Source organism: Heloderma suspectum, chromosome 1 (genome assembly GCF_057233095.1).
Source record: "Heloderma suspectum isolate Gila_16-S chromosome 1, 16-S_ref, whole genome shotgun sequence".
In the NCBI taxonomy this organism is placed as follows: Eukaryota; Metazoa; Chordata; class Lepidosauria; order Squamata; family Helodermatidae; genus Heloderma; species Heloderma suspectum.
In genome coordinates this window covers 153,579,067-153,604,455 of record NC_139458.1, presented here as the reverse complement: position 1 = coordinate 153,604,455, position 25,389 = coordinate 153,579,067, and the positions used below count along the sequence as shown (strand labels likewise).

The 25,389-nt window shown below is 44.6% G+C and overlaps 1 protein-coding gene across 2 annotated transcripts in view; it reads left to right on the top strand.

Annotated features, from left to right (window-relative positions):
* The first annotated feature begins 930 nt into the window (after positions 1-930).
* Positions 931-25,389, top strand: part of SEMA5B (semaphorin 5B) — a 511,039-nt gene continuing 486,580 nt past the window's right edge. The window contains exon 1 of one of the 2 annotated variants that reach the window (XM_084807291.1): positions 931-2,073. The gene's annotated coding sequence lies outside the window, so the exon portion shown is untranslated. The remainder of the gene's footprint in view (positions 2,074-25,389) is intronic. The other variant, XM_084807299.1, reaches the window with a different exon arrangement.

The following is a 25,389-nucleotide window of genomic DNA, read 5'->3' as shown; positions in this document are numbered from 1 at the left end:
ACACTGGCCTGGATTATGGTATATTGATAGCGGTGACCTCATATCATCTGTGAGTTGGGGGCCTCTATTCTTGAGGTAGAATTCTCCTACCCTGCCTTTGGGGATGCAATTTTATCAGCGCAGTCCTCTACATGCTTACTCAGAAGTAAGCGCCCTCAGTTCAATAGGGCTTACTCCCAAGTATGCAGGAGAGGCTGTAGCTCAGTTGCAGATCGTGTGCTTTGCATGCAGAACCCGGGATCTCCAGGTAGGGGTGGGAGAACTCCTGCCTGAAACCCTGGAAAGAACACTGCCAGTCAGTATCGACAGTGCTGGGTTACATGGACCAACGGTCTGACTCCGTATAAGGCAGCTTCCTAACTTCCTACGTGTGTATAGGATTGCACCCGCAATACCCTACAAAAATGGAAGCAAGTCCCATCGAAACTGGCAACATTTACTTCCAACTTAGAACTGTTTTACACTACAGTCCTATGCCCATTTCCCTGAGAGTAAGCCCCATTAAACTCTGGGCTTTTCTTCCGAGGAGGACGGCCGTGTTAGGATCTGTTTGCAAGCGCGTGTATACCCACAGGGGCAGGAGGTCGTCCCCGGCGCTTGCCAGGCGCCCCCTAGCACGCTGCCCCGAGCAAGCCACAATCGTAAAGCAGGTTCCTCTGGATTCTATGATTCTCAGCGACAAATGCTACGCCTTTTCGTTCTACTTCGCAATGCTTCGGTGGCTTGGCTGTCCTCTTCCTCGGGATTTCCTCTTAGGTTTCCGACCCGCTCCAGGGCCCTGCCTCGGTGCTGCATCTCCAGCCGCGACCCGAGAGGAAGAGGAGGAGGAGAGAAGGCGTCTCTTTAATTAGTCCCTTACTGCCCTCTGCGGTTCAGGTCGCTCTTGCAGCCTGAAGTCGCCGCCTTTCGGGATTGCCACGCCGGCCACCTGCGCATGCACCGACGGGAAAGGGAGCGCGCAGAGCGCGGCGGCCGCGTCTCCGGAGGCCACCGGAGAAAAGACCGTTTGTGGTTTTCTGCGGGGCGCAAGTCGCCACGCGCGGGGACTTCCTCGCGACTGCAGCCGCCTCTCCGAACGCGCCTCCCGCCCCCTTCGCCAGTTCAGTGAGGCGCCCCAGAAAGCGGTGCTCCTGGCGGCCAGTTCTGGGCTGGGACGCCGCCGCGCGCGGGAGCGCTGAAATGCAGCGCACGTGGCCCCAGCCGGCTTTTCCCGCCCCTCTCCGTCTCGCAGCTTTACCCCGGGTCGCGCGCCCCTCGGCCAGCCGCCCCGCGCGCCGCTCCGCCTGGCGCGCGTGCCGGGGAAGGGAACTGGCGCGGCCGGGCTTGCGTGCGGGGAGCAAGGCGGAGCGGCGGCCCGCGCGGCTGGGGGCAGCGATCCCCCATCAGCGACCGCTCGGGGAACGAAAGCAGTAGGGCGCGGGGACGTGGAAGGACAGCGAGCGACGCAGAAGCGGACGCATCCTCGCGGGAACAAAGGGAAAATGCGAAGTTTGAAGATCCCCCGAGCGGCATTTTGCGAAGCAACCTGCTGGCTGGGTTTCCTCAGGAGCCCTCGCCGAAGCGTGGCAGCTTCGAGGCGCGCCTGAATTCCCGGCTTCTGGCTTGTTGGCGGGGGGCTGCGCGTAAAGAAGCGCCCCGCTAACTCTGCCGAGGCGAGTTGGCACCAGCGCCGAGCGGGGCTCCCAGCCCCTTCGCGCGCGCGCGCGCGCTCCGTCCCCCTCTCGCTCCCTCCGCCCCTCTCCCCGCTCGGTCTCCTCCCCCCCTGATGGAGAAAGGGCTGAAGCGTTTCTGATAGGAGACTGGACTGCTCCTGGCTGGAAAGGAGGGAGGGCGAGAAGGGAAGCGAGGAGGAGGAGGGCTCCAGCCGAAACTCCAAGGCGACTGCGGTTTGCAGGGGATGCTGCTCGCTTGAGGGGGCTTCTGAGCCCGGAAGACCGCCGAGGATCGCTGGGCTTCCTCGAGGGCTGCGCTTTCGCTGGGACCTTCTCCTCGGCTCCCGGTGAATCGCCTTTAACGCAACGATGTTCGTGTGAACGGCTGAGAGCACCCGCGCCCAGGGACATCACAAAGCGGGTAAGTCAAGCCACGTCCATTATGACTGGCGGCATGCATGCGAGAGGGCCGGGCGGGGGGGGGGGATCTGTATCGCCTCCCCCCCCCTTCAATGTGGAGGAGGAAGTTAGAAAGTTTAGGAACTTGAGTTTGGGGGTGGTGGAGGAGGAGTCGCGAGGGAGGTGTAGTTGCCTGGGCAGAAGGATGGAAACGCGAAAGATTTTTTTTTCCAAGAGGGGAGTTTGAAAGAAGAGATTGCCGTTCCTCCTCCTCCCTAGTTATTGCACGGCCTCGTCTTAGTCGCCAGCAGCAAAAGCACAAGGGAATGGAGCGGGGTGCCGATGGCGGGTGTTGCTCATGGTTTCTGCGTTGCAGTGTAGGCTAGGCGACCAGGTTAACGGGTGCCCCGTACATCCCCCCCCCCCTTTCAGGCTTAGAAAAGGTTCTGGAAACCAAGGGTGGTCCCACAGCTGCTGAGATTCCGAAGAGGAAAATAACCAAGAGCTGGGTTTAGTGCAGGCTCATTCCATTTTAATCTCTCACCCCCCTCTTCTGTTCATGGGGGTTGTGAGCATTAAGATAGCTTGGGGGTACAGAGCAGGGTGGGATGCCTTGGAGGAAAGTGTCTGTTGAGACGCAAAAGATATTAATATTTCTTCTTTCTCTCTTTTTCTGTTCAGATGGTAATTTGCCTTTGTGGTAGGGGTGGCCCATTAACTTTCTGCTCACGTCCTGATGAAGATCAAAAGCAGAGGGGAGAGAGAGAGGGAAGCAGAGAAGCTTGCACAGCTCTCTGGTTTCATGCATTGTTGGAAATAAGAGGAAGGGGGATCGGGGAGGGGAGCAAAATCCCAATTTCAAACCAATCTCGAGATTGTCTCCCCTGCCACACTTTACGCAAAAAAGTTGCTGATTTCAATTTCTTAACTGTTCCACTTGCTGCATTGTGTTGCTTCGTTCAGTACGTTGCTACTCATAAAGGCAGGCAGGGTGGGGGTGGAAGGACAGGATGGATCGGATCGCTGTACTGGTGTGAGAGGGAATATTTAAGAGGCTGTCAGCTCTCCTGATCCCAATCCTGCAAGACAATTAGCTGTTTTTTTTCTTTCCGCACCCCAATCCAACTTGCTGGATTGGGGTGGGGGGAGGGAGGGAGAAGTGGGAAGGAATTTTATGTGTGTGTGTGTCTTAATATGCAACTTTGACTTTCAAAATGCACTTAAAATGAACACTGCCGTTGGCACACTCCCCCCACCTTCATTTTCAGAGCATGTGGAATTCCAGCACTTGATTTCTCCTTTCAGGGCAAAATGGTGAAATGAGCCCTGTATTCCAAATCATCAGGCTTCTTGTTGCTTTAAAAATATTTTCCCAAGTTCTTGTTCTGATTGGAAGGTAAAGTTTCTTTTCCTACTCTCCCCACTCCCCCCAATTTCATGGCATAAAATTGATTGAACTGCAGACAGAGAGAAGACAGCTTCCAGTTGATTGAGCCTGAACTTTGAATAAGGGACGACTGTGTCTTACCTCTGACCTCCCCTGTCTCTTTCTAAACACTGGAGGGTTGGGAGTTTTGGAAAGAAAAAAGCTCCAGATAGTTCTAGAGATCTTGAGGCGGTGGTGCCGCAGTGGTCTATACCACTGATGAAGTTTGCCCATCAACACTATTTATTGAAAGTTAACTTGCTTTTATGTTTGATCTATAAGGCAACCCAAAAAGAATATTCTTGTTGCAAACTGCAGAGAGAAAGTGAGGTGGGAGGTGAATAACACTGCTGATATTTAAGCAAATTACTCAGTGTTTTAAAATAGCTCCTTCTTTTTACAACATCTACTTGAATCCTGTGTTTCTTTCCTGCTGACTTCTCTGACTAAAACTTTTCCCTCCTCTTTCAGATTGGATTGCATGATTAATAGACCTTGCAGAGTAAAATAGATCACCGGAGGCTACATGTTTAGCCTTGAGGCATGTTAGAGCAGAGAACCGTAGGCACAGTGTTAAAGCATTCCAGGTATATTTGCTGTTTATTGTTCTGACATCCCTCATTGGGTTGGGTACTTGACAATATCTCCAGGCGTTCATTGGGTTGGGTACTTGACAATATCTCCAGGCGTTCTTCTGTAACAAGGCTTGAAATAAGAGCTAGGAAGACAGTGGAATTGGTGGGGAAATTATTTATTCCACTGTAGACATTTGTGCTAAGAGTTGCTAGACCTTTCATGTTTTAAAGAACACTCCTTTTTGTTAAGGGTTTGTTCTTTCTTCCAGAATCTGAAAGTTGATCTAGAACGTAAGGTATGTCCCTCATTATGGAGTTATCTTGTTCCATGGCACTCAAACAGAGCGGACACCGCAGTGCCACAGGGTCCCCATACCTTTGAATTTTTGCTACCAGCCATCTGTCTTCATGTGTATATGTCATCACTGCATCACCAGCTTAACACACATGAAGCTGTATGAATGTATGACAAAGTTGTATAGCTTGAATTAAACCAAGTATGAGATTTTTACCTTATGCTGTTTGCTGACTGTAACATTTCCTTAGGGCGCAATCCTATGCATGTTTAGGCAGAAAAAAAGTCCTACAACTCCCAGTATTCCCCAGCCAGCATAGGCTGGCTGGAGAATGCTGATAGTTGTCAGACTTTTTTCTGCCTAAACATGCATAGGATTGTGCCCTTATTTATTAACAGATTTCTCAACTGCCTTATATCAATTACCTTAGCACTGCAGGATACATTGGCGGCTGCGCTTTCTTGTACATTCCTGTATTTCTTGACAATAGCCCAGGATTCTTTTTCATTGACCTTGCATTTGATTTTTTTGGGAAAGCTTTGCATTTGGAGTGGGGGGGCAGTTAGTTTCTGATTCTGGGGAAACCATTTTGAATGTGTGAACATGAGAGGGTTTTTTCGGCTGCTCTTGTTTTGCCATGACAGTGGAGGGGCTGGAAAAGGCAGAGGTAGTTCACAAAACAGCTTCTCCCAGAGTATCTCAAACTGGGATGCTGAAACCCTTGGGGTTGCACAAAGCAGCATGTGTGTTGGGGGACAGCTAAGTGTATAGGTGCAAGTAGAAACTGCGGTGAGGGTAAAGTTGGGGGAATTTGGCAAAAGTTGTCCTGCCACATGGCTATGAGCTACAGGTGACTGTCTCACCATACATTTGCACATTTGGCAGGCAGTGGTTTTCAAGGAAATGAGTTGTTATGGTGTAAACTGTTGCCTGAAGCTAGAGAAATGTGTTGATTTAAAGAATGGAGACTATTGTATATACTATATATATGCCTGGTGAAAGAGATTTAGGCTAGAGAAACTTGAGCCTGTTCAAGGCATTGGACTTAAAGTGGTCCAAGATTCAGAGCACAATTCTATGCATGTTTGTTTAGAAATAAATGCCACTGTGTTCATTGGAATTAATTCTAGGACAGTGTTCATAAGATTGGAGCCAAGGTATGACGGATCTCGAAAGGTATATATTACTCTTTCAGTCCTTGGGTATAGTTTGCTAAACTCAGAAGTCCTCAGGGAATCTATTAAACTGAAGAGTTATCTTTGAGCATAGTGCAAATAGAAGGACTTTATTTTGTAGAACAGTAACTGAAACACTCTTGTTTTGTTTTTTAAAGGATAATGTCCTCTTGCAGTCAGGTTTAGCTGTGAGCCTAGATATGATAGCTATGGTTTATAATCTTTCCCCGGAGGTATGTTGGGTCACACGATTTTGCATGAACCCGTTTTACTGAAGAGATACACAGGCTGTGAAACATTTTAGTGGGAGTCTGGGCTATTGAGTCTGCTTGGCAAAAGGGGGCAGTATCAAACAGTGCCTTGACGGTCTGTGTGCATATCTTTATGTGTATTCCATCTTAAAAACTGAGTGACATGTGTTGCTGTTACCATTAGCCCATGATTTTGAGATGATCCAACTTGGGTAATGCCATTTTTAAAAGTAGTACTGCTTATTTGGGTGAACACTGTATGATGAAGAGATTATTTTGTTTTGAAAGACAAACATTACTGCTTACTACAGTTTCCGTGTGCTAAATTATTTCACAGCAAGTTTAGATTTGTCATGGATGCATTTTGAATTAAAATAAATACCATGTGGTTTCAAGCCAAATTTGAATTAAAAATAAGATCCTGGTTATTTAGAATATTGAATCAAGGAAGATCTGTTTAATTCTTCTTGATTTGTTATGTCCTGAACTTCAAACCAGTTAATCCAGAGTATTTTCCAGTGGAGTATGGCTGCTGTCCAGCTTTTTTAAACAGATTATTGCACCAGTGCCCCAGCAGATACACCACACTAAAAAAAGAAAACCCCCAAATGAACACAAAGTCTGCTTTGCTGCTTGCTTACACCCTGTATCAGTAGCAGTTTCTCCATAGGAGTCAGTAGTTCTTATCTACTGCACAGTGACAATTCATTTGTGAATCTGCCCTAGTTCAGTAACAAAGTTATCTATCTGTTCCTGATGCCTCAACAAACTTGTTCTGCCAAAACTGGTACCTCCCAAACATTGGGGTTTTTTTCCCTACGTTCACAATAATTCTTATAGGGTGGCCATGTGTCCTACTTTAAAGAGGACTGTCCTCGATTTGAAGGCATCCTCTGTCTGATGGCTGACAGCCCAGCCCAAGTCTGCTTTAAAGTAAACACACACACACATACACAAAACTGTAAGGGAGAAGCCTTGATGTTGCTCATCAACAATTGGCCCCTGAACAGCAGACTGTATTTCTATATAAATTCTAATAATTCTTCCAAACTGTGCATCTATACATGTAAATTATCATATGTAAATATTATACAAATCTATGTCCTCTTTGCCCTCTTTTTTAGAGATGCATGTGCTCTTTTCTGATGGTAACTGGCTACCCTACCCTTGAATGCTTTTAAGCTTCTGCAGGGTTTTTGCATGATCTTGATGTTATACATTTCCATGGCAATGCCCTATCCCCTTTGCAATGAAAGCAGAAGAGCAACTTTAAAATCTTGTGGCTGAGTGGTTGTTTTGGTGACCGTTAAGTACAGCTGAGCCTTCCGCTCCCACCTTTTCCAGTTTTCATAAAGATGATCTAAGCACAACTCAGCTGGTGGCTTCAGGGCTGGTGTCAAGGGGAGGCATAGCTGGGCACTTGCTAAGGGCTCACTCCCCAACAGGGGCCTACTGACAAGAGCCTGCTCAGGTTGCTCCTCTTCATCATTGCAACCTGCTCGTTCACCTGCCTCTGGCCCAGACAGCAGTGATGGTGAGAAGGAGCAGCAGCAGATGCCACTGCTGACTTGCTCACCAGCTCTCTGCCTCTCAAGCAGGCAAGTGGTAGCAATGATGAGAGAGAATGAGGCACAATAGCAGCTGGTAGCAACAGCAGTGAAAAAGTAGACTCACTGAGGGAGGGGACCAATTGAGGATGTCTTGCCTAAGCGCACTCAGAAACCTGGAACCAGCCCTGACTTTCAGTACTGGTTGCTGTTAACTTGAAGAGAAAACAGGACGACTCCTGACACCGTATGGTATTCTTGTTTGGGTGTTTGTTGGGTGAGAAGTATACATATGGGTGAAAAAAAAGTGGGAGAACCACTTTTCCCCCTCTGTCCCTGTCTAAAAGCATCCCCGTATAGAGTCAGACACAGACCTTGACTTGTGCTTGGCTTAGCCAGCAAGGAAGTCCAAAACCTGTCTCCAGGAGCTCCCATTTTCCTCAGTCCTTGAGTGACATCTCCTTTGTCAGCCCTTCAGCAGAACCTTGCCATGGTTGCACAGTTCTCTCTCTTTCAGTAGGCAGGTTGGAAAAAAGATCACGGGGCAGGCCCCCAGCTCTCTTTCCAGCTCTTCGTGCAGAGCCTGCAAGTTCTTCATCCTTCCTAATCCAACCTTCTAAGTTTCTCTCAGTTTATAGCAGGTGCAGTACAAGCTTGGAGACACTCCCAGACTGGCTAAGTCTGAGACAAGGCTTCAACTACTAGGCCCAACAGAGTGCAAGGCTTTACAGACTGAATTAGGTAGGCCAAGAGGCACAAAGCCTCCAGACAGACTGAAGAACAGTCAGATATATTGATATTAGTACATTTGTGTCCTGGATCTTATTCCAGACAGTGTTGCAAATAACAGCAGCCATTTTGAGCAGCCATTTTGTCAAGAGACCAGCTCCCGTTAACCCTTAGTATACCATAACAGTAAATATAAATAGTACCTTTAACATATTTTACAAGGACAATAATCATTGACTGGGTTCACACAACATGGCAACCCACTATGGGCAGCCAGCCATGGTGGGTTGTCATGTTGTTTGAACCTGGTGCATTCTTCACAGAGTGGGTTATTTTTTGTGAACAAACCACGCTGAGAACCACGGCTTCTTGTAGGGTTGTTCATACTCATGGTTGGTTACTGTGTTGTCCAAACCTGGAAGAGTGTTTTTATTAGGGCTGTGCACCACTTTGGCGCAAACTTTGAACCAAAGTGGGGCACTTCAGGTTGCTTCCGAGGTGAGGCGGATGGAGCATGAAGCAAGTCAGGTCGCTCTGAAGCACTTCAGCATGATCTGGAATCCCAGCCATGCTGCTACTACCACACAGCCCCAGCTCCTTACCTGGGCCCTTGGGACACACGCTAGCAGCCATCTTCTTGTTCCACAGAGTTACCATTTTAAAAATGATGACTCCCTGTATTTCTGGAAATAGTTCCTACGCAAATGGCGGCCGTAAAGCATGCAGCATTAGTGTAGCATACTTGATGACTCCAAATGGCAACTCCCTGGAACAAGAAGACAGCTGCCGGTGCGTGTCCTGAGGGCCCAGGTAAGGAGCTGGGAGCTTGCGCGTGCTGGGCATTGGGAGCGGGGAAAGTGGGATTTGGACATCCAAATCCTGCTTCGGCCCTGGAGATGAAGAGGGTTGGGGGACCCCCAAATCAGCCCAAAGCAGATCAGGTCTGCCTCGGAAGCCCTGTAGCAGCCTCTGAGGTGGATTGGGGGGTCCCCTCACAGCCCTAGGTTTTATCTTGAGGATTGGCTACAGACCCCCTTGGCAAGAGGGTCAAAAAAGCCTGTGTCGCTCTTCATGATCTCACCAGTGCTACTTCCAGTCTCCCTCACCAGTGAGTGCCCTTCCACCAGTGCTGAAACGGCACTTTGGAAAGATGGTCACTTGTTGACCATCTTCTTCTTCTTCTTTGGTGCCTCAGAATTGCATAGATGGGGCCATAATTTGCTTTAAAAAATTTTTTTGTCAGGCTTTTGCAAGTGCACAAGAGCGCACGTAATGCTCTCTGATACTTGTAGGCTTGCCTGGTCAATTTCCTTGTATGTTTCAGCTGTCAAAGGGAGCACTGAAGTGAAAAGGTAACATACAAGGAAATTAACAAGACGATGTTGCATATAGGCTACTTTGCATACAGTTGAGAAGGACTGGGGGAGAAATAACTGTAAGAGAAAGGAAGATCCAGTAGCGCAGTTCAGAAGCACCAAAAATGGGGGGGAAAGGTGGACCAAGTAAGTGCACCAAAAGTGGTGGTGGGAGGACAATATCTACCCCTTGGCAATGTGATGCTCCCACTTTGAAGTGTTGAACTGACACTTCTTGGTGTCTTCCACCTTTTCAGCATTTTCCCATCTCTCCAGCTACACCAGAAAGGAGAGATATTAACTTCCCCCCTTTACTGCTGCAGTTACTGTGCTTCAGTGGGTGTGTGCGAATATCCCTGACAATTTTTAAAGAACCCCTTGAGTTGGTAGCTGCATGGGATGGACTAAATGGGGCCCCATTGGAGAAGGGAGGAGCAGGTGTAAGTACTGCTGGTGTGGGCCCCCCATGTGTTCCATTCTATTCAGCCACCCTCTGAGGTTTTTTTAAAAAAAAAACTGTCAGGAATATTTGTGGAAATGTAAACATTGGGAGGTAAATGGAGGGGAAATTTTCATATCTGCAGTAACTGCGAAAGGAGCAGGAAAAGGGGGTGGGGAGTTAATATCTCTCCTTTCTGGAGTAGCTGGAGACTCAGGCAAGTGTTGAAAGGGTGGAGGACACTGAAAAGTGTCAGTTCAACACTTAAAAGTGAGAGCATCACATTGCCAAGGGGGAGTGTGAAGGATGGCTGGGCCTAGACTCAACAACCCTGCAAAGTAGGACAGGCCAAACCTGGCCACAGATCCCCACAATAACCTAGTAGCCTTCCACCCTGGCCAGTAGACACTGAAATTAGCACTGAAGTTATGCAGAACCCACACACACCAACTAAAAGTTGGGAAAAGTTTATTAAGGGAAGGAACAATGGGGAAGGGAAGGGGAGAGGTGGTAGGTTGTACAGGAAATTACAAGCAAAGTTACCAGTACAAAAATACTCAAGAATGCTGAGAGCCTTTATACGTACCCCCAAGAACAAAACAATAAAGCTAGCTAGTCTATCCTATTCATACCAGAGTATGGGCCTTCCAGGATAGCCTCCAGGCTGCAACACACCACAAAAACCATCAGGGCAAAAGAAGACAGCCTGACTCTTCCTCAGTCCCTATATTTAAGGCCCAGCCCTAGCAACTCAATACAGAATTCAGATGGCCAATCAAAGCTCAGCCCTCGGGCACACCACCCTCACCTCAGAAGGGGCAGGAGCTTCCCACCAAACCCAACTGTTATATCTTTCCCAGTCAGCATGGACTGAGCCTGGACTTGAGCTGCAGAGCTGAACAATGGTTAGATTACACTTAACTTCAGGTGGTTAATTTGGTTGTGACAGCCTGGCCTATTCTTATGGCAGAAAGCAGGCCAACTCAGTCCTTCCTTCTTGACAGGGAGATATTGTCTCCCACTTTTGATGCACTTACTCTGTTTGCCCTTCCTCCCATTTTTGATGCTTCTGAATTGTGCTACTGGATCCCTCCTTTCTCTTACTAATATTTCTCCCCCGGTCCTTCACAACTGTGCGCAAATTAGCCTACATGCAGCCTCGTTTTGTCAGTTGACTTGTATGTTACCTACTCCACAAGGGTGCTTCCTTTGATAGCTGAAACATACAAGGAAATTGACCGGGCAAGACTACAGATCTCGGACAGGCGAAAGTGCGCTCTTGCAAAAGACCGACATATTTTTAAAAAACACGTTATGAACACATTTGCATGCTCTTGAAGCATGGAAAAAATAATTTTAAAAGGTGGTGAATGAAAAGATGAAAAGAACATGAAGGGGGCCTGAGATGACGAAGCAAGATGGGTGGTGCCTCAGAGAAACCTGGAGATATGGCAGAGCCAGCTGGAGAACTTGGGGGAAGGAGAGGGAGAACAAGCCATGGTAAGCCCGATTGTCTGCCTGGTGTACCTTGGATTGTTCTGCAAACAACCAACCCACTGTGGGTTGTTTGCAGGACGTGCAAACCTGCCCACTTTCGCACAGAGAGCAAATTCTAGGTGCCATGATGATAATTGGGGTGGGCGGTGTCAGCACATCAGTTATGGTTTTTGTGGGGGGGAGGGTATAGGTTAGGGAAGGATGTGTGCGTGCCATGGTTTTGAGGGACGAAATCATATTCTTCTCAGGGTTGCCAACTTACAAGAACATTGCTATGATCTTTGCCTGCATACTCACTGCCAAATCCTATATCACCAAAATCGAGTGGCTCATAAGTGCCAGTATTGTACTCAAAAGTAAAAGCAGGGCCTGGCACTCTGTGGAGACAGAAAATGTATATTTGTACATCCATTATAATATGCCACCATTGGCTGATAGAGACCCAGGCTGGCTGACTGTATTAGTTGCAGAAAAAGGAACACAGGGTGCAAGACAGGCCTAAGGCATGAGAACAGGAGAACTTTAAGGCTATTTACAAGGATGTGATGAAATGTTACTTGCCCAAAGATGAAGGTGAGGAAGAGGAGGTTCACCAAAAAGAAGAACTTGTTTAAATAAGGTTTGGGCAATTTGCTTTAATATGGAAACGGAGCACATTCTACCCTTATATAATTTATGTTACAAGCCATCCCTTACGTTGCTTCTTATTTAAGTTCTTAATAAACATGCACATATAACATGAGTCTAATTTCCCCTATTTTTCCAACTGTACATCTATCAACTTTCCAACTGCACAATTTTTTTCCAGCTGCAGATTTTGTGTCCAACTGCATGCTAAAAGAATTTCTGCTGCTATCCTATTCCTGTTTTTGTGTGAGGAAGCCTCATTTAACTTAATGGGACTTCTATCCAAGAAAGTATGCATAGGATTGTGTTGTAAACTGGTTTAACTCTAAATACCCCAGGTTAAAGTGCTTGGAGAATTGGGATGAAAGTATGCAAAATCAAGCCTGTTTGACCTATTCATAAAATGTCTTCCATGCAATACTCATCGCTCCTTTTCACATTAGAAAGAGAAATGAACATTGTGTTCTTTTGTCCTTAGCTTCTTTTCAGAACTCATTTAATTTCAGCCTACCAGGATGTTATTGATCAGGCACATAGATCCCCCCCCCACTGCTGCTTTAAAGTGCATTAAAATGATTAACTCCCTCTTTACCAACAAAATTGCAATAATAAATACAACAACCCACCGTTCTTATGCAAGCAGCATGTTTCTTAAATCTGTGATACAAACAGCTTGAAAAACCGAAAGTGTATGAGTGTATTTACAGGGGGAGACTAAACATAAATCTGTCTTGTATTTTGGGTGCTGAACTTTGGCAAACCCCTGTTGTTTTCCCCCAGACAAAGTTTCGATAAATCCTATTCACTTGCATAATCTTACAGGATTCGTTCTTAGATTTCACTTCCTAAAAGAGGGCCTTGTTGAAATACTTTCATTATTGAGGTTTTCACTAATGCTGTGCCTTTAGCTTTTCTCTAATATTTATTTTGAGATGCTTTACACAAGCCTGGTACAAAGTGCAATGGAGTGGAAGGAAGTGTCCTTATTTATTCCTCCCATAGCTAAATGATCAGACTTTAAGGATAGAAAGATAATGAACTTCTGTACTTCTTATGCTTGTAATAGTGCGTTGAGTTTAAAAGGCCATTATTGTCCTTAGGATGAAGTTATCAGTTTTAATTACTTTTAATTGTACTATAAAAGAAAAGAGAATGATGGGCTTAATTTACATAGCCCTGTTTTGGATAGTGTTAGCACTGGGCAAACCTTGTTGGCTCTGAATTAGCTTTAGTTTGGATTTTCCATATTATTTTTCTAAGAGATTTGTCCAGATTTCTATTCATTGTGGTAAGCTTGCCCAGATGCCTGTAGGCTTTGGTGCACACTGGTCATGTCGGTGGCTCGAAGGTGCATTTAAAGGTGCACCTGGGCCCAGATGTGTAATGGGTAGTATCCAGTGCGACACTACCGCTAATGCAAATTATGTTGCAGTAGCATAAACAACCTCCATTGCAACGCCAATAGCACTTGATGGTGTGACAGGTTTTCTGGGAAAACTTGTTGCGCCAGCAAATGCTGTTGGTGTTGTGCTAGAGGTGGCTTACATTAGCATGGTGTAATTTATGTTAGTGGTAATGTTGCACTACCTGGAACTGGATTCAGACAGAACCTAATGCAGAAGCCAATGAGCTTTCTTCCTACCTTTCCAAATCCTGTGGCAGATTCCTTATGGTAGAATCCCAGAATCTGCTGTGAGTGAGGTGGCAAACTGCACAGTAATTTTTAATATTGGAGATGCTAAACCCTGTTAAATAATAATGCTGTTAATCCCTTGACTGAGTGGATACTCAACTAAGCATTACAGTAGTTGTTTGCAGTAGCTATAATTACTGCAGTATCTTAAAAATGACAGCTCAAAAGTATTTGCTTATGATCAGTGATAAGGAGATAGCTACTACATATGCTGCTGGTTACTGCTTATGTTATTCTACTTCTGGTTAGGGGTGGATGAATCTGTCAATTTTGGTTTCTCTCAGTTTCTAATTTTTCCAGTCTTGCGTTTGCATGAAAATTCATAAGCATTTTTGTGCATATTTCTCCTAATACACGCCTTTTTGCCTAATGTACACATTTTTTGCAAGCAATTATCCTAATATAATACATTTTTGAATGTTATTACCCTTAGATAGGCATTTTTGTATGCATTTTTGATTGAAGAACTCAAATGCGAAATTCAGAGATGTTTGCATAGTAGCCTGAAAGTTTGAAATTGAGTAATGTGAACTGAACAGATCCCCCCCCCCCCATATTAACTAGGTTTCTGCTGAAATTTATAATTTCTGAATCTTCATGCTGGACTTCGAGAGCTTATATGTGGCAAACATAATCCTGAAAAGTCTGCAGCTTTTCCAACAAATCTGATGTCTTCATGTGAAGAGTAAGGGTGATGTCGGACTTTCTCTTTCTGCAGAAAGAAATCAAAAGTGTGAGTTCCCTGTGCTTCCTTTCCTCTTTAACCTCACCATGTTGGAAATACCAGCTTGAATTCCTGACTCCCAACTCAGACAGCTTGCACATCTCCTAGGCAAAGGAGGTACAAAAACTGTATTTCCAGCATGACATTGTTAGGAACATAAGAAGAATCCTGCTGGATCAGACCAAAGGCCTATTGAGTCCAGCATTCTGTTTCCCATGGTGACAAACCAGATGCCTATGGGAAGCCTACAAGCAGGACATGAAGTCAAGAGCCCTCTCCTGCAGAGGAACAGGAATTATGGAGAACTTGTACTTCCTGTCTCTACACAATGACAGAACATCTGAAGTTGCTTTGAGCTTGTATGTAATTATTTATTCATGCATTCATTTTTCACGGTTATGACCTTGTAACACCCAAGGCGACATACAGGAAATAAAACAATGGTTCTCACATTACTCTGGCAGCAGATTGCTTTCTTACCAAACTGCATACTTTGCATCACACTGGAATGCTCCCAATGTGTTTCCATACAGTATTCTTGGTTGTGTTCTTCTGAGGCAGGTAGAGCTTGTGCTTCTCCCATGGAGCTGTGTGAAAATCTCCCCTTTGTGTGAGATCCGGAGGCATGGAAAGAGGATGTTTTGTGTCATTCACTTGCAACCATTAGCATTGCTTTCTTGTGATGTGAAAAAGCACTAACCTCTTGTTTATCATTAATGATTTTTAAAGCACTTTTGCTGGACAAAATGACTTACTATCTCTTTGCTTGAATTCTACCCACAATAAAAATCAGGTAGCTTACAAATATTCCTGTTCTCCCGATGGGCAACTGAGGCTGAAAAAGGAGTTGCTCGAGGACGTACAATGAGCCAAATGGGGATTTGAATCCAGGCCTCCCATAACCATCCTTCACATCCAATGGACTATACTATGCCTGGTAGTCTTCCTGTCGAAGAATGGTGGTAGAACAACTTATGACCTGACAATTTAAGTGTGCATTTTCACTGAATAATGAGTTCATATCAGGTGTCAGCCTGTTTTGGCTGGTGGGGTTAAAAAGATTTCAGCAGTATATAGGGCCCTGGCAACCCTGAGTATGTATGTATGTATTTATTACATTTATATCCCATATGGGTCAGAAGCTGCAGCATTCTAATTTTCATTATCCTGATTTACTGCCTCTCAAAGGTATTGCAGTGTGGTACAGTCGCCCTCGTGGTTATCATTTATCATGCCTGCAAGGATTGCGCTCTGGACCATAACCTCTAGCTGGAATTTCAAATGCAGTACCTATTGTTAATTTGTTTGAGATCTCTCTGAGCAAAAACACACCACTCTCTGGAAAAAGCAGGCTCCTGATCCTGTACTATTCTAGTCAGTGCAAGTTTTGCTACTGGAATATGACAAGCATCAACATTACCTTCCTCTCCAAGGTAGACAGTAATATCCTGTAAATGTATTCCAGCTTGGTTCCCTGCTGCCTTTTTGTTTTCTGCAGTTGACTGTTGGCTTACTGCATTGCTAAAGTAGCTGGAGTGAGAGTTTAATATTATGTTTTTCTAGCTCAGGAGCACTCAATGCCTCACCTGGCTTTTAGGGAGCACTTGTAAGCAGTTAGCTGAACTGCAGGATTTTCCCGTTGATATACTGTGCTTTTGCATTGCTTAGAGATTCTCTTGTCATCCTACTACTCGTTTCTTGTTCTTATAGGTCATGTATGGATTTTTCCTTCTCTACCTTTGCAGGTATGTAGTGATTTCAGCTTAAGCAGCCAGCTGCCCACCAGCACCTAGTTCAGGCAATCATGTTCATGATTTGGTCTCTCATCACTTGGTTACTTAACAGCTGGTGATTTTTAGGCAAGAGTTTAAACTCTTGACTTCTCCACTGACAAGTACTGAGTTGACGTTGGCATGAAGATTTTTTCTGTTTTGATTTATCTTGGATGATGTGGCCACATGAGCAAGGCATCGTCTGTGGCTACTGTCAGTGAGTGGCCACTCTTCTTTTTTATCATCGGATTAACATTAAAAAAAACCTCTCATAAGAGTTGTGCAATTTGCACTTAACACCAGACCATCTTTGCATAGGTTTGTGTGGTAAACAAGCCAGAGTGGGGCAAATGGCATAGAAATGGGAAGTGCATGGTCCTTTTTACCACTGAGAATAGACTAAAGTGGCTGAAGATAAACCAGTGTGGAAAGTGCTGGAATGGATTGAGATCTATTTATAATTTAGAAAAATATTATATGTACCAACCTATCCAAATAATCAGATTGACACCTGGTCCTCTCACCAATGGAAGTGCAACAGATAGGCACACAAGGTAGGCCTTTACAGTCATGGCACCATCGACTCTGGAATACTCTCCCAAGGAAGGTCCACCTGGCTCCATCACTGCTTGCCTTTACATGGATGGTGAAAACCTGGTTCTTTCAGAAAACATTTGGGGACATCGCAAGCTTATTGATTTTATTGTCTCTGCTGCTGTGATCTGTTTGTTTTATTTATTTGTAGGTAGTCCTGTGATTTTTAAAACATGATTGTTTTATTAAGGATTTTTATTATGTGTTTGGTTATTACCTTTAGGTGCTGTGAGGATTGTAACAAAGTGATCTGGCAGGTTTGGCAGGAGAGCCTGAGGAGCTGTCTGTCAAGAGGGAGGCCCTTCATGCATAATTGAATTGGGGAGTGGGAGGAGGACAGTCTCACTGTCAGTTGTGATGTGTCAGTTTGAGAGTAGGCAGTTAGCCTGAGAGGGTAGACTCAATTCGATCTAAGCCTGTCCTTTTCATTCATTCTCTCATATATATATATATATATATATATATATATATATATATATATAGGCTTAGATAGAATTGAATGCATGAAGCAGCAGGGACAATAAAATTTAAAGGGTTGAGATACACACCTACACACACACACACACACACACACACCCTTTAAATTACTCCAGAGTTAGAGTTAGTGTCTTGAGCATATGTTCTGTATGTTGATCGTTGTTTCTGGCCGTAAACCCCGTTCTTTTTGCCTATGAATAAATAAGCCTCAATTTGAGTATTTAGTGAATCCCGTGGTTTGATTTTAGAGAATCATTTGAGGTCGACCTTCTTCATGATGCCTTATCCTTGACTCAGCCTACTGTGTCCAGATTTATAAAGATCCAAATTTCTCCTAATCCAGGCAGAGGCCTATGGCAAACAGACTTTTGATATATTAGTTATTTATTTAAGTTTGGCGAGCCTCCTAAGTCATAGGAAAATGGTATCTGTCACAGGGACCTTTTGCATTGTGAAAAGTGGGGGTAAAAATAGGTGTAATAACTTAATAATTATACTTGTGGTTGTGTCTTCTCAGACATGGGGTTACTTACACATCAGCTGCAAAGTTCTTATCTTCACATTGATTATAGTACATACTTGAGTTAACACTTTATTCAGGGATGTAGTGCAGTGGTATTACTTTCTGGTTAAAAGGTGAGGATTTAGTAAAGTTATTTGCTAAATGGATGGACAAGGTGAAACTTTTTTGTGCGATTTCTCCTGTCCCTCAGCATCAAAAGATCTTGCAGATGCTGGCAAATAGTTTTTACAAATGGTTTGGGTGGTTCTTGGTATCAGTAAAAGTGAGTGATATATTATTACATTTAAGCATTCTGGCTCATAACGAATACAGTATTTTCCCTTGGAGAGCAACTTACTAGCTCTACGTTGTAGTTTGCCTATGGCTCAGTGCAGGGAAAATAAAACATAGCATTGTAAATAGTGTTTGGTCCCTCTAATGTGTCTTTGAAATACTGAAACATCTTATATTCGGAATGAGCTCTTCACACCTACTTGTCTTTGAGTTGCCTTCTGAAGCCAGGCTTCGCTGCATTGCCTTTGAGAATTACGGTTTCATTATACTACAGCAATATTAACAACACTTTGCTTTCTTAAAATTTCTTCATATTTATTTATTGATTCTTCATTTGGACACCATTTCCCAGTTAATGATGGCGCTACTGTGAATAGCTGGAGCAAGTTAATTTGCAGGGGCCTAGAAATAGCACGCGGCTTTCCATTTCTGGCCGAGAAAAATTGGCTGACTTCAAAAGCAGACTTATTCACATCTCTAAAATACTTCAAAAAGCAATGGGCATGGGACACAATATCTCATATTGTGATATTGGTGCTTGGGAGCATATTAGTAGGATCCATTTCCCCTTGACCCATATGCAAGCAGAAAGCATTTCTGTGTGTGCACGTCATGGGGGTGACATTTTCTTGGTGGCAGCTCCCCCATGTCTCATGGGATGCAACTCTGGAGGACCCTTGGGAGTAGGGCTGCTGCTCAAAGAAAGGAGCTGAAACATTCCTGTGTGGATGTGGAATGTAGCAGGGTTGGGACCTAGCTGCTGCTTTTCAAGGCAGGCACACCTAAAGATCAGGCAAGATTTGTTTTTTTTCCAAAAAGAATTGCAATGGATAGTCAGTAGTATATTACACTGGTGATTTACACCTTTATTATTAAAGCGTTTTACATAATTTTTCTGCAATTTACCTGCACAAATAATACTGCTTCATATTCAAGGGTGTTAGGTGTGCCCGAGGACGTTCCCCAGATACCAAAAGATAGAAGACTGAAGATTATGATTGTGCCCTTGTTCCACTCCTTCGGGACAGACAATCTCTTCAGTCAGTAGAAGTGCACTTATTATATATTCCTGAAAGGATTTTTCCACTTTGTACTGCAGGGGGTACCTGATATGTTTTGAAAGCTCCTCTGCATCAAAAACTTCTTGTACACAGAAATAACTATCTTTGGGGTGAGGCTAGGTTAGAATATTTCTCCCTCACAGATTTGCTTTACATACCTTTTGATATGGAGGAGGGAATTCAATCATGTGATTTCTCCATTTGCATTCTGAAATAGTACAGTCCTGGGAGAGCTGTAAAGAATGAATTTCCTAAATATATAGATTGCTCTCAGTTTGGATAGTGTACTTATATAAAATAATTAATTACTTATATAAAATAATTAACTCTCCGCCATGACCTGTCCATCTTGGGTGGCCCTGCACGGCATAGCTTATGGCTTCGCTGAGTTATGCAAGCCCCTTTGCCACAACAAGTCAGTGATCCATGAAGGGGGGCTTTAAAGTATACCCCTTTAAATGGCAATACGATGGCTCCTACTGACCACATTTATCTTAAATTGCCCAGTATTGAATTTGAATCCTTTCAGTTTGGTGTGCTGGCCTTGTACTAACAGCCCAGCAGAGAAAAAAGCTGAGCAAACGCACTGATTCTTTGCAAACCTGCAGTGTATTGCGGGGTGTCTGGCTCTGTAAAACAGGGGTGGGCAGAAGGTAGATCTCCAGATGTTTTGGACTTCAACTCCCAGAAGCCCCTGTGAGCATGGCTAATGGCCAGAAATGCTGGAAGTTAGAGTCCAAAAATCTGGAAATCTACTTTCTGCCCAGCCCTTGCTGTAAAAGACCCATTCCATCTCATGTTTACTGTAGCACTGCCAGATTGGTACTATTTCCACCAGAATTAAATCTCTGCAGAGCCATACAATTGCAACCGGCAGGCCTGTGCTTCAGAACAGGGTTACCTGCTGCTACCAATAATGGCTTAGTTGAGAATAGAGGAGGAAAACCCTGAATCCTGCTGACTGCTATCTCATCATAGCTTTCTACCATTTCATTGAATATGCTTGTTGATGGAAGCTCTAGGGGCCAGATTGTTTACTGCAGAATCCTGGGTCTAGTTTACTTATCTATGAAAGTTGTTGTTGTTGTTGTTCAGTCGTTCAGTCGTGTCCGACTCTTCGTGACCCCATGGACCATAGCACGCCAGGCCTTCCTGTCCTGCGCTCTCTCCCGGAGCGTGCTCAAGTTCATATTCATTGCATCCGTGATGCTATCTAGCCATCTCATCCTCTGCCGTCCCCTTCTCCTTTTGCCTTCAGTCTTTCCCAGCATCAGGGTCTTTTCCAGAGAGTTTTCTCTTCGCATTAGGTGGCCAAAATGTTGGAGCTTCAGCTTCATTATCTGTCCTTCCAATGAGCACTCAGGGTTGATTTCCTTTAGGATGGACTGATTGGACCTCCTTGCAGTCCAGGGGACTCGTAAGAGTCTTCTCCAGCACCACAGTTCGAAAGCATCAATTCTTCGGCGCTCAGCCTTCCTTATAGTCCAGCTCTCACAGCCATACATTACTACTGGGAAAACCATAGCTTTGATTAGACGGACCTTTGTCGGCAAGGTGATGTCTCTGCTTCTTACTATGCTGTCTAGGTTGGCCATAGCTTTCCTCCCAAGGAGCAAGCGTCTTTTAATTTCATGGCTACAGTCACCGTCTGCGGTGATCTTGGAGCCCAAGAAAGTAAAATCTGTCACTGCTTCCATTTCTTCCCCTTCTATATGCCAGGAAGTGATAGGGCCAGATGACATGATCTTAGTTTTTTTAATGTTGAGTTTCAAACCAGCTTTTGCACTCTCCTCTTTCACCCTCAACAAGAGGCTCTTGAGATCCTCTTCGCTTTCTGCCATTAGGGTGGTATCGTCTGCATATCGGAGGTTGTTGATAATTCTCCCAGCAATCTTAATTCCGACCTGTGATTCATCCAACCCGGCATTTCTCATGATGTACTCTGCATATAAGTTAAATAAGCAGGGTGACAATATGCAGCCTTGTCGTACTCCTTTCCCAATTTGGAACCAATCGGTTGTTCCATGTCTGGTTCTTACTGTTGCTTCTTGACCCTCGTACAGGTTTCTCAGGAGACGGGTAAGGTGGTCTGGTACTCTCATCACTTTCAAAATTTGCCACAGTTAGTTGTGATCCACACAATCAAAGGCTTTAGCGTAGTCAATGAAGCAGAAATAGACGTTTTTCTGGAATTCTCTTGCTTTCTCCATGATGCAGCGAATGTTGGCGATTTGATCTCTAGTTCCTCTGCCTCTTCGAAACCCAGCTTGTACTTCCGGTAGTTCTCGGTTCGCATACTGCTGAAGCCTAGCTTGTAGGATTTTGAGCATCACCTTGCTGGCATGTGAAATGAGCGCAATTGTGCGGTAGTTTGAACACTCTTTGGCGTTGCCCTTCTTGGGAATTGGAATGTAAACTGACCTTTTCCAGTCTTGTGGCCACTGTTGAGTGTTCCAGATTTGTTGGCATATTGAATGCAGCACTTTAACAGCATCATCTTTTAGGATTTTAAATAGCTCGGCTGGAATACTGTCATGTCCGCTAGCTTTGTTGTTACTAATGCTTCCTAAGGCCCACTTGACTTCACTCTCTAGGACGTCCGGCTCACTAACTTATGCTCCAGATTATTGTTGAGAAGATATCCACCCATTTGTTCATGTGAAAAAGGTAGGAGTTGTCAAGCAAAAAGGTTTTAAAGGAGAAGCTGAAATTTGCCACCTAATATCAGAGGTTCATAATCAGAAGAATTCTGTGCAGTGTAAGTTTGCTGTACTTTCTAGTGCAGTTGGTGATGAAAGCCTGGAGATGGGAAATAGGTTTTAAAAGCTGAAAGTGGTATGAGTGAGGCATCATTTATGCTGGTGTCTATACACATTTCTTTGTCCCATTGTTGTGTCTGAACAAACAGGTTTTGCATGTTTTTGAAACCCCCCCCCCCCACAAAACCTGTCTACTTGAAGCATATGTGGCATGGGAATACACATAAGTGGTTTAAAACCACCTTTAAATTTTCTGAAAAACTATTGTCTGTTTCCCACATAGCTTGAGCCATGTAGGATCTAGGCTTTCGTCTAGTTGCCTAATACACAAATAATGGTGAGATTACCATTTTTAGAAATAATAGCCAGTGTGGTGGTGTGGCTAGAGTGTTGGACTGGGAGTCGGGAGATCCGGGTTCTAGTCCCCACTCGGCCATGGAAGCTCACTGGGTGACTTTGGGCCAGTCACAGACTCTCAGCCCAACCTACCTCACTGGGTTGTTGTGAGGATAAAATGGAGGAGGAGGAGGAGTATGTATGCTGCTTTGGGTTCCTTAAGGAGGAAAAAAGGTGGGATATGAATGAATGAATGAATGAATGAAATAATATACATTGAGATATAGAAATGCAGGCATTTACTAGAGTCAGCCAGTAAATCCCTTTTAAAATTCAGTGAGATAATTTGGCTTTGCCACTGGTAATAAGGAAGCCTAACATCTCTTTGCTATGCTGTGTTGATAGATGTAATTAAAAGCCAATAGATCATGAAAAATTGCATGCTTATTAGAGCCAGCCTGGCCAGATGAAAACTTAGTGGAGCTTTGGTATACTTGCCATTGAGCTATAGCAGAAAGTGCATTTGGATGTACGTTTCATATGCTGCTCTGAACCGGTGTTTTCCTCATGACCAACTTCTGGAACAGATTATCAAGATTGTAGGAAGCACTTCAAAGCAGAATGATGTGGTAAGAGACTTTACTCAAAATGTTGGCCTCTTTCACAAAACGGAAACTGCAGATGTCTTCGCAATCTGTCTGGGTTCAGCAGGAACATCAGTTTAAAAAATAGGGGGGTCACTGTGCTGATTTCCACAATGTAAAACATAATTTTAGGAACATAGGGATCTTATGCCATCAGACTATTTGTCCATCTAAAGGTGCAATCCTATGTTTGTTTAGACAGAGAAAAGGCCTACAACTCCCAGCATGCCCCAGCCAGCTATTCTGCAGGCCTTTTCTCTCTCTCTCTTAGGATTGTTCCCTAAGCCTATTTTCTACTCTGTTTGGCAGTAACTCTCCAGGGTCTCAAGCAGAGGTCTTTCACACCATTTGCTACTTGATCCGTTTTAGCTGGAGATACTAGGCCGGGACTGTTGAACCTCAGGCCTGTGGGCCAAATTCATCGTCCCTGGGGTCCCAGCCACTGCCACACCCTCTTCCCCTGGCCACACTCTCTTCCCCCTGACTGCTGATTGTTCAGGGGCTTCCTGGATTTTGTGTGGTCTTCCCCTTCCTAAAAGTATGAAATGTCTCTCCTAAGGCTTAGTTAGTGGCAGTAAGAGCTTTAAGCTACAACATGCTGGTATTTTTGCCCTGCCCCTTTTGCCTTTGGTCCCACACACCACTGGAATACGGCTCCTGAGAGTGTCTCCTAAATGGAATTTGGCCCTCAGTCTGAAAGCCCTGTGCTAGGGATTCAACCTGCATGTGCTCTTCCACTGATCTACAGTCCCGCCCAACAATTACTGTTCTTCATGAGGGTTCCAGTCAGGGCCAGCTGTACCATTTGGTAGGGTGAGGCAGCAGTAAGTTGTTCAAGGAGAGAATTATGTGCCTTACAGCCTACTCTGCACCCCTTAAGTTAGCCTGCTGCTTTCAAGTTCAGTGGAGAAAGTTCTTCAATTACTAGCGTGGAAGACATTCATCTGCCATTCCAGTCAGCTTTTGTATGTGGAATGGGAGGGGGTGCCATCTTGTCCTTTGCCTCAGGCAGCAAAATGCCTTGGGCCAGCACTGTTTCCAGTGTTGCTCCTTATTCCATCTGAAGCCTAATAGTCACTGAGGCAGTCATCTTGTGTCTGGGTTGTGCTGTTTTAGACTGCAGAATGGGATCACCTGAGTGAATGCTCTTCCATCCAAAATAATTCTCTACATAGGGAAAATAAGTATATCAGGAGGACTAGAACTGTGTTCTCCCTGACACGTTGTTGCTGCACTTTTTGAAAAAGGGCATGTCAACCAAAAGGTGAAGAAGTTCAGTCTCTGCTCTACATACGGGTAAACTTGTATAGTTGAATCCCAGCTTGAAAACAAAAAGTGGCTTTGCCACTGACACAAAGCCATGTAATGCTAGTGTCTGAAATGTGCTGGTGTGTGCTGATAAATGGCTAGTGAGGAAAGCTTGAGTTGGCTGCTGAAACCTTTGTCAGGAAATAGCGGCCAATGAAAAGAGGGAAGATACAAGCATCTTTAAAGGTACTGTGTGTTTTTCTTCCTCAACCCCAATGTACTGTGTTGCAGTGTTCAAAGTGAGGATGACAGAAACCTCCTATACAAATTTCTGCAGTGCCATATCTGAGCTCTCTTGCCTAAATGAAACATGCCTTTGGCTGTTTTGCTCAAGCTGTTTGCTGACATTAGCTCAATCTCTCAGGACTAATGTTTACAGATAGGAAAAGTAGTGGAAGTAATAGCAGCTTAAGTGATTTGCTCAAGGCCGCCCATGGATCAGTGGTGGAGGATTAGTGAAGGCCTGTTTTCAGTCAACTGTGGAAAGCAATTAAGTTCTCTTTGGTCTGGTGAAACACTAGTGTTCTGTGCTGGTGAATCTGTCTTACAAGCAGCTGTTTGTGTTGATCATTGTGTTTTGTTTCTTGCGTGTTGTTCAAGTACTTTTATGTAAAGATCACAGCTTAGCAATATATGCATGTGAAGAACGGTAGTAATGTGCCTGGATTAATGAGCACTCTTCGGCTATCTTTCTAATGCTTATGAAATCTTTACACATGAATAAGGAGTTTGATTGTCTCTTTAAAAGTTACAGTTTTCTTCACATTACCATCAAAGCAGAGAATGTGTGAGCCTTAATTCTGTTTAAAAGCAAGCTGCAAAGATAAGCTTTGTTTTGTTTTAATTTGAAATTTTAATTCTTATTGTGCAAGCTTCCACACAGCTTGAGTTCCAGCTCTCTCTGCCTTACTCATTAATTGCAGCCATGCTGTCAGCTGTGCTCTGTCTGACTGAGAGACCCCTAGTGGCTGAATGATTGTGCTGCAACTAATCATACCGTTGCCACTCTCTTTCAAACTACTGAGACACAACATTCTACGCTACAGACTTAAACTAGTTTAATTGTACCTTCTATTCCCAGGGAGCTCTGGTAATCATAGGTCATGGGGGCCAGAGTGGAGATCAACTCTGTCAGAGAATTCTCACTCTCCAAATTACAATGTTCTTCCAGGGGAAGCCATGAGATTAATCTGGTACCAAAACCAGTATGAGTTTGTAGTCCTGGTGTTTCATTGTTCAGATAAAAACCTTCCCTTA